Genomic DNA, 9,957 nt, shown 5'->3' on the forward strand with positions numbered 1-9,957 from the left:
ACCCGTGAGCCAGTTTACCCAATTCTTCCCTCACCGAGGGTCTTAATGCGCTCTGGCGTCTCTTGTCACCAAGATGACGTGCACGATGCCGTAAATGTGATTTAACGGCTCAACTCCCGGAATCGGCAAATACATCAGCACGCCATCTTAACACTGGCTGGGATGGGGAGGGAGGTGTTGATGGAGACTTTGACCAGATTGCCGATCCATACCATGAGCCCAGGGAGTGATGTCAAAACCTACAGGTAAGAGGTGTGCGATCAAAGAGCAGCAACATGATAAGATAATGTTGACAATAATGTGATTAGCGCCTAAAAGTAGGCCTGGGTAATAATAAAATGGCCATAGTCATTTACCGTATTTTCCGCACTATAAGGTTATAGGGCGCACCCCGAAAAAACAGTTTTTGGTCCTATATTTGACATACATAAGACGCACCGGATTATAAGGCGCTACAATGGGAACGTCGACAAAACAGTCAGATAGTTCAGTCAAACTTATTACACCCTTAACATTCCCAAAGCTTGCAAAGACGCAAATACGTGTCGAGAACACGTGCGGATGCGGTGTCTGTACGATGTCACTCAAATGCATCGTTCCATCATTCGGAAGGTTAAAGTCTTGGGATTCAAGAAATGCCAACCATTCCCTAGTTTCTATTTTCTTTTTCGCTCGCAACTTTACTGTGCATATGACAATAAACACTTGGAATTGAGTTTAATTTAAAAATAGACACCTCATTCTATCCATTATCTGCACCGCTTATCACAGAAACATCGAGTTCAGTCTGAAACAAGATACAGTGAAAATATATAGCCAGAGTAGCTCACCGAAGTCGTTGTGTTCAATAATAATGTGCAGCCATGGTCCTCTTATATCCGTGAGTTTAGTAAATCCAGGAGAATAAAATACAAATACAGAATAGTAAAACATGCTTTCTGTATGCCGTCAACCATGTGCTATACATATTCATCTTTTTCGGCCAATTGCAGGCTTTGTTTTGCCGCTTCAGCCTATGCCAGCCTGTAAATGATAAAAGGATCCGCCCCTTGACCTCCGAATAACTTTAGCCAATAGTGATCGATTCAAATGATGATTGACACATTGGTTAGCCAATGAAACGCCGGTAAATAAATCCCAGCATACACCGCGGACTACTTGGCGTTCGGGGGAAAATCTAGTCGGCGGATGCAAGTTAGTTGGAAGACTTTGCAACTTAATATTGATCCATAAATAAGGCGCACTGTATTATAAGGCGCATGGTCAGCTTTTGAAAAAAATAAAGGCTTTTAGGTGCGCCCTATAGTGCGGAAAATACGGTAGGTTTTTTTTCGAGATAAATAAAAAAGTTCGATAAACGTGAAATATTCAAAAAATTGTAACTACCGCCTGATTCCCCAAACGCTAATTGGGTTATGTTTAAGTAAACAGTGCCCTGTTCTGGAAACTTTGTTTGGGTTACTGTTTATAAATCCTTGAAAAAACAGCAGTGTATTTCGATTGACCAATCATACTACAACATATCGCAATATCGATCACATTTCAATTAAGCTTGCAGCCCTATTTTACACTGTTCTCACGAAAGCCCTGCGCTTTTGAAGGACTATTTCAGCCTTGCCTTGTTATGGACTGTCGAAAGACTGTCAACCTTACGCACCTGTCTGCACTTGAATTATTTCAATCCAAACCTATCATCATTAACACAATAATCAACACATTATTTAAATGATTTAACTAAAAATATACCTGACTTTTTTTTTTATGCAGTCAAACCTTTTTTCTCCAACAAAGCAGGAACCCAATTACATCAATGTGAACATCAGCGAGCAGTCTGAGCAGAGACAATGCCATATAATCTTGATCTGCCGGGATCATGACATTGTCCGAGTAGTTCATCATCTTTCAACAATGCCATCTGGTCTTTTGTCTGTGAGGTCATTAGACTTCGAATTTTTATTTTGTGCCTGCGAAGTTTATGAGTACTGGCTGCAAAGTGACATAATGCTGCATGACCTTGTTGAAATTCATCAGTGTCATGAGATGTGTCAGAAAAACAGCATCTTTATCATGCTACAGCCTTTTATAGTAACAACTTTCCTATTTTTTCACTTATTTCCCAGAAACTTTCACTTGACAATAATTAACCCATTTTAAGAATTAGTTTTATGTTATTTGTCTTATGCACCGGAAAAATGATAAAAACAATAAACAAAATGGGCAAACTTGTCTTAGCATTGGGTTTTGCTCATTTGAAATGAAATGAAATGATCTGCATTTATATAGCGCTTTTCAAGTCAATGACTTCCCAAAGCGCTTTACAATGTGCTCCACATTTCCCAATAGCGGCCTTGCAGCCATGTAAGGCGCTAACCTGCTTATTTGGGGTATTAGGGGTTCAGTGTCTTACCCAAGGACACCTCGACATGTAACACGGTCAAGCCGGGATTCGAACTGGGATCCCTTGATCCCAAGACGAGCGCTCTACCTCCTGAGCTATTGCCGCCCCATTTGAAGTAGATGTTATCTTATGATAGAAAAACAATACAGCAAAATAATGAATACAATCCGTTAGTTTCAATTTCAAGTTCATTTTGTTTTCTCAAAAAAAAATATCCTTAAAATAAAAAATACAAAAATCTGTCTTGTCTAACAGATAAGATGATAATTGTTTTCTTTTCTATACATATTTGCTACATAGATTAGAACAATGCTTAAATTCAGCAAGATCAACTACCATAAGCTTGATGATACAAGTTACATATTTTAAGTATAAATATTCTCAATATAATATTTTAAAAAAAAAACTTAAAATGAAAAATAAATAAAAACAAACGCAAAATTTCCAGCCAATGGGGTACGATTATTTGCAATGCAATAACTCCACACTATTAAAAATATAATAATATAAAACCTTTTGTAAGAGAGCTTCGCACAGTTTCTTGGAAAATTAACTAAAATTTACATCAAATGAGGCATACAATAGACAAAAACACATTTGGTAGGCAATAGGCAAGACCAATTTGCTCATTTTAAGTACAAATATTTCCATTATAAAATTGTAAAACAAGATAAAATATCTTCATACAAAAAATACTTGTTGTTTTATTAATATATTTCATTTTGTTTAATGAAAAAGTCCTCATAACAGGAAACATTGTCATATGAAACACGTTTGATAACATTGCTCATTATAAAATACTATTTACTACCCCAAAAAAATAAAACTCAAAATCAGCAAAAAGAACTACCACCTGCAAGACAAGACTACTTAGAGTACATATGTTCTCACCTCAAAATAAATAATCAAAATATCCATAACAAAATATCAATTTTTGGTGTTTCAAGATATATTGTTTATTTGTAGTCCTTAAAAAGGTGACATTGCTTTTTTATAGTTTTAGGCTATTTTAACTCAGTTCTGTAGGAAAAATAAGTCCATCAAACTTTAAAGCAACAAAATTATCTAGCAAATGCTTAAAACGAGCAAACCCAATTTTATTAAGACATTTCCAAGGCAATTGCGCTTGTTTATGTCTTAAAATATTAAACCAAGACATATTATACTTATAATGAGCAGCATTTCAGGTATTGGGAATGTTTTCCTAATATTGAAGCACCTGCATAGTTAAATTTAGGGGTTTGATATTTCTTATCATTTGAGAAACAAGACCAACTATCTTAAAACAAGGAAAAATGTATACCCCAAAAGGATTCTGCAAAACAAGACTAAATTGTATTCTTATTTAGCAAGCAGGTCCAATGTATGTTTTAAGACACATGGTTAAATAGTTTAAGATATACAAAGGACTACAATTGTTTTCCAACGAGATGCAATTTGTTTATGTCCAATTGAGAAGCTACAATAATCTGAAGATTTACAATCCTAAATTGTTGCAGATAAATTTGATGATATATTGTGTAATATATATAATGTTTCAAATTTCACTCATTTGCTTTAATTGGACTTTTATTTGGCACCCAAGCACATTTAAGGGCCATAAAATACAGCGCTCAGGCTGGGTCCCGGCTCATAACTCTGGTGTTTTGAAGGTAAAAGTGGGAAGCAGCAGCGGATTCCACGATTGCCTCTATTTTTAGTCTGACATCTCAAACATCCACATTATCTAAATGTGGGAAAATACGCTTGGTCCGCCTTCCTCCCAGAGTGATTCCCAGCGTTAGAACCAAAACATGTGTGAATGGAAAGGACGGAACTGTGGGAGGACTTCCTCCGTGGATCTTCTGTTTTCTTTAGGGAAATTCCGAAGCCGTTTGGCTTTTCAGGCAGGAAGTTAAACGCATTCAGGCATTATTTCTAGTTTGAAGTGCTGACACAAAGTCAAACACAGCTGAGATATTGTTGAATAAATCTGACTTACTGAACTAATCACATTTTCAGGTCTGGGAAAGAGCGCGGGAAGCTAACTCGTAGTGCCAGTTGATTGAAACTCGAAATAGTAAGGCCAACTCCAATTGTCAGGGTTCCATCAAGGTCTTAAAACTTAAAAAAGTGTTAAATTTGAAAATTGGAAATTAAAGCCTTGAAAGACCATTTACATTTTGTTAAGTATTAAATTTAACCCCTTACCATCCCTGTGAATTTTGCTTAAAGTATAATCCAAGTAAATCAAAAACTGTTTAATCGTATGGGAAGTTTTAATTGCTTGAAATGAATTACTTTGAAGTTGTGTTCCAAATTTACATAATCAGTGCAGATGCAACTAACATTGAGTCAGAGTTGAAACATATGTTTTTTCTCGCCTGATTATTATTTTTTTTTGCGAGTAAATGCTTGCCCATGAGTGAGCAGGAGCATCTTGGCTGGAAAACAGGTAAAACAGTAGCTTAAGGCATTACCTCGTAACTAGTCATATTTGAGCACAATTTGAAACATTAAACATTGTAATTTATACATTTTTATAATCGTAGGTATTTTAACTAGGACAAAAAAGTACGATCACATAACACCAATTTTGGCTAACCTGCATTGGCTCCCAGTTAGCCTTGGATGCGATTTCAAGGTTCTCTTAGTATTATACAATCTACATTTGAATCATTGACTGTTTGGTACGGATTTTTATAGGGCAGCATTAGCTCAGGAGGTAGAGTGCTCGTCTTGGGATCAAGATGTTGCAGATTTGCTTCCCGGCTCCCCTGTGTTATATGTCGAAGTGTCATTGGGCAAGACACTGAATCCATAATGGCCCGAAAAAGCAGGTAGGCACCTTGCATGGCTGACTCCCTATTGTTGTGTAAGTGTGTGTGTGTGAATGGGTAAGTGTGAAGCACATTGTAAAGTGCTTTGGGAGGTCTTTATTGACTTGAAGAGCGCTATATAAATGCAGACCAGTTACCATTTACCATTTAAGCCAAAATACTTCTTGACATTTTTAATTTTAAATACAGGCTCTCATAGGTTGCCATAGGCTAAGGGCCGTGAAATAAGCCTCACAATTGATAAAGGGTTGTGTCACTTTAACGGACAGATGCTCAAATCTATCAGATATCATTGTTTTTTTAAAGGGGCTTAGTGGCGCCAAACAGTCTGATAACAAGAATCTTTCAATGATGCAGGAATGCTATTAGGAGGATTTTATCGAACTGCATTTTCATGTGTTGGAGTACCGTAAATTCCGGACTATTGAGCGCACCTGATTATAAGCCGCACCCATCACATTTCGGGAGGAAAACCGATTTTGTACATACACAAGCCGCACCTGTATATTGGCGGCATGCGCCCACATTGAAAATACACAACACAAACACAAAATTAACCCATACCCGATACAATCCCAAAAACACAGCCGGCAAAATGAATGGAAAATGTTACCGGTACTTAACATTTAATGCAGACCTGCAGAGTCCAAGTGCCCGTTGAAAGTAATCCAAGGAAAAAAGTGTATATACCCAAAAGTAAGGGTGGGAAAAATATATATCCACTATTGTCGGCCGCGTACACAAACACGTCTCACCTTTACTACACTTCCCGTCAGCCCGCGTTTGCCCCGCCCTTCTTTCTCATTTGCTCGTACAAAACATATCAGAATAAGTTTCTCAAATAAATACATTACTAAAATATACAGTTGCAAATACATATTATACATGGTTACACATATTTACAAAGAAAGACGGTACACCGAGAGAGTTTTCAAAGCTTTAATAATAATATTATAACTTTCATCCCAAACCGTGCCTGTGATGGGTAGCAAAACGCTACTAGAAAAACACTCGCATCACAGTAAACAGTTCTGTTAAAAAAATTACCGTGCTTGTAGTAAGCACGGTTCTGGATTTGAAGCTGATTTATGCAATCGGGAGATGGAATAAGAGCTTGCTCTGTCCACTCCACACATCAGCCCGGTAATGCAGTACCTCCGGGAACGGTGCATTCGCACTGATTGCTGCTTGGCTCTGTGGCTAGGACCTTGACTCAGCCTCTTGGCTGAGAGCAAGTGTCTCGGCCCCTTGGCTTTGTAGCGTATTATGATTTGACCGATAACGGATAATGGACAATTCATAAATAATATAGAACAATAAACCTTACAACCTCCCAGTAAATCGGCGGCATCTTCCTCCTTATATCTGACGTCATCAACGTCGTCTTCCTTCAGTGTGGGAAAGTGACTTTGTCATATAGACGTCATTCCACGCTCTCCCTTTGATCAAAAACACGCTAACGTCACGCTCGCAAAGTAAAGTTTACGTGCGGTAGCTGTTTCCTTCTATATTGAACTACTCGATTGCGTTTAGCTTGAAAGTTGTGTCATGTGCCTTTCTTTATGCGATTTGCATGGTGAGGATATGTATACGCTAATTGAATTTGAGCACAAGCTAAGAGGTTGCAGTCTAAATCTTACCTTTTGTACTCGAGCAGCGGCGGCCGTTAGAAAAATTACATAAATTGGCCGCATCACTGAATAAGCTGCAGGGTTGAAAGTTTGGGAAAAAAGTAGCGGCTTATAGTCCGGAATTTACGGTATATTCTTTACACAATGGATTAACTGGACTTTCATGAATGTAACCACACCATATTTGCGGGAAATCATTTCATGGGTAGAATTTCCCACCACTTATGGGTTGTTCATCAACAGTCTGACACGTCACTAGCAGGTCATGTGGATGTAAAGAAGTCAACTGTCAAATGTCTTAGTTTTTCCCCATTTTATCAGCATGATAGAAATTGTAATAATTGATAAAAGTTTGGAACTTTATTCCACGAAATTGTTTCTCTCTTTCTCCAACTATCAATCTCTGACCTAAAATGCAATGTGTTAATCGGAAAATGCATATTTGCAGAGTTACAGGATTTAATTCCAGTTAGCACACCCTCCCCGTGCTAATTTCACATGTTTTCCACATGCCTGCATGGTTTTTCCCCGAGCATGCCATTTTCCTCCCACATTTCAAAAATATGCCTGCTAGGTTTATTGGCCGGTCCAAATTGTCCCTTGATGTGAATGGTTGTCCATCTCTTCATCACCTTATTTCAGTCACACCCACAGAGCGCTCTTATAAGTCCCAATTGTCCGTGTATAAGAAACACAATGCACAATACATTACATGACAAATATATTACAATTAAATTAAGAATATGTGAAGGAGTGAACTAGCAAATACCGAAGCTCGAATGGTCCGTGTCTATACGTGTACTTCACTACACATGATTTTACAGTATACTACCTTACTATCAGACATCAGTGAACAAAAACTTGTATGCAACAGGGATCAAACCAGGGTTGCCGCAGTGATAGCAAACATATGTCAACACTACATAATTGTTGTTAGATCTACAAAAAGGAAATACATTCCATTTCATCACATTAGATCACAGTTCCAGAAACATCTCTTAAAGAATGATAACATGCATTGTTTTGAAAGGCAAACACAAAGTCTAATTCATTATTAGATAAACCAGAGTTGTTTAAGATCAGTTTTTAGTGTTTAGTGGTCAGGGATTCAGGGACCAAAGTCCATCTCATGATAACATATTTATTGATGTGTTGTTAGGGAAATTCTATCAAATTCTATCAACATCCAGTTGCCTTTAGTTTTATCTCCAGTAAAAATTAACCCAACCACCTTAGTTTTCCATCTAAATAAATCCAGTCAAGATACCAAATATCTTTGTTTTCCTACTCAAGTTAAGTGAAAACAATGCCTTAAATCTGAGAGTGCGTATTGATTTAAAGCACATGATCAATACCAGTGAAAGTAATTCACTTAACATTTGTGGAGCCAATGTTAACAAAAAAGGTTTTTCATCCTTTTCCTGACAACAATATCCAAAAACAAATGTAGTGCTTCAAAAACATGTTAAACGAGTTTAGAAAAGGAATACACTTGTCTATTCAATTAATTGGTCAATCCAATGTTTTGTTCACATTTACTGACCACCCAAATTTGTTAGACCTTTATATTTGTTCCATAAATATTTAAGAGATTCAGAACATTTCCCAGACACTGTGTGGATGCAAAATCAAGTAAGACATTTGAAAACTCAGTGATTCAAGCTCTCTTCTACACAGATTCCTGCAAGGTGGTATATGGAATACTTAGTAGTAATGAGATGACAATATAGAAAGAGACTTGCATCGCCGTCGGCAAAGCAAGAGTGCTGTCACTGGCAAGGTGTCACTCAGGATTCAGACATAGCGGTTGTCTTCAGCTGACCGACAACGTTCATCTGAATGCAGAAACGTGCGTGGGATTATTTTATACAAATGCATTGTCTCCACGTTCTGTTTGATTGGCCGATTGTCGGTAAAAGGCTAGCAACCGTAAAGAGGAGAAATGTTGGGGATTTAATGATTTGCATCAAAATGGTTCAACGGTATGTCTGCGGCACTTGTAATGTAGATCACTTAAGACCCCTGTAAACGAAGGGGCTTGAACCCACATCTCACAGTCCATAATTGAGAGGCTGTTTAGACTACATTAAAGGAATTTAATGTAAAACGACACTACACTAGACAAAACATCAGAGGAAGCTGGAAAAACCTGAATGCAGAGCAGAAGATACAGATTTTAGTATATGAGGATCCAGCATGATTTTCACTAAAGCAAAAATCCCTCAGTGTAAAGTTCAAATCTTATTTATATACATTGCAGTTTTTTTTACATAGTTTGAATAGTTTTGACAGGAACTATATACATTTTTTACATAGTTCAATGTTTATGTTTAATGTTTATGTTTGTTTATTCTGGAATAATATTTTTGGCTTTAAAGTCATATTTATTAAAAAAAAAAAAAAAAAGTTAAATTTTAAGTGTATTAAATAAATATCTGTCACACGCCAGAAACGGAGACAAACCCAATAGCGTTCGTTTACTCAGTTTTATTGATAAAGAGAGAGAGAGCAGTGCTTGCTTCCACGTTCCGATGATCGATGGACACGGTTAGCAGGTGGCAGGAACACTGAAGTGGCACTTCTGTGTCGAGTGAGTATAATCGTAGGCAGCAGGTATACTGGTCGATAGCCGGGACAGGAGAGCAAGGGCGGTATCGAGTCCAGAAAAGAGGTCGGCAAGAGGTATCAGGCAGGAAACAGGGCAGGAAAATGTCAGAAGGTATGGAGCTTGCCTAGCTGGAAGCAGCTTCCTCTTGGAAGCCGGGGGTTTAAAAAGAGTCTTTGAACCAATCAACACTCAGAGCTGTTGGCGCCAATTGGGCAGTCACAGGTGCCCTGAATCAGCAATCTCATTCCTTTTCTTACGCGCCCTCTCACACTGGTTCTTTAGCTCACCAGTATAATGCGAAAACGACGTATAATCTCCAATTTAATTTTAATTTTTCCTTCAGATCAATTAAATCTACCGTACATTCCGGACTAAAGAACGCACCTGATTATAAGCCGCACCCACATCAAACAAACACGAGATTAATCCAAGCCAAACTTCAAGTCCCGCGATTGAAACTAAATGTCCTTCATTGAAGCACACAGTCCATAAATCACAGCC

At 37.7% G+C, this 9,957-nt stretch overlaps 1 pseudogene; it reads left to right on the top strand.

The window, feature by feature from the left end:
* The first annotated feature begins 6,223 nt into the window (after positions 1–6,223).
* On the top strand, positions 6,224–6,394 carry LOC148370515 (U2 spliceosomal RNA; annotated as a pseudogene).
* Positions 6,395–9,957: the final 3,563 nt, after the last annotated feature.

Source organism: Urocampus carinirostris, chromosome 3, assembly GCF_059441175.1.
Source record: "Urocampus carinirostris isolate Australia breed hairy pipefish chromosome 3, RoL_Ucar_1.0, whole genome shotgun sequence".
Classification (NCBI taxonomy): Eukaryota; Metazoa; Chordata; class Actinopteri; order Syngnathiformes; family Syngnathidae; genus Urocampus; species Urocampus carinirostris.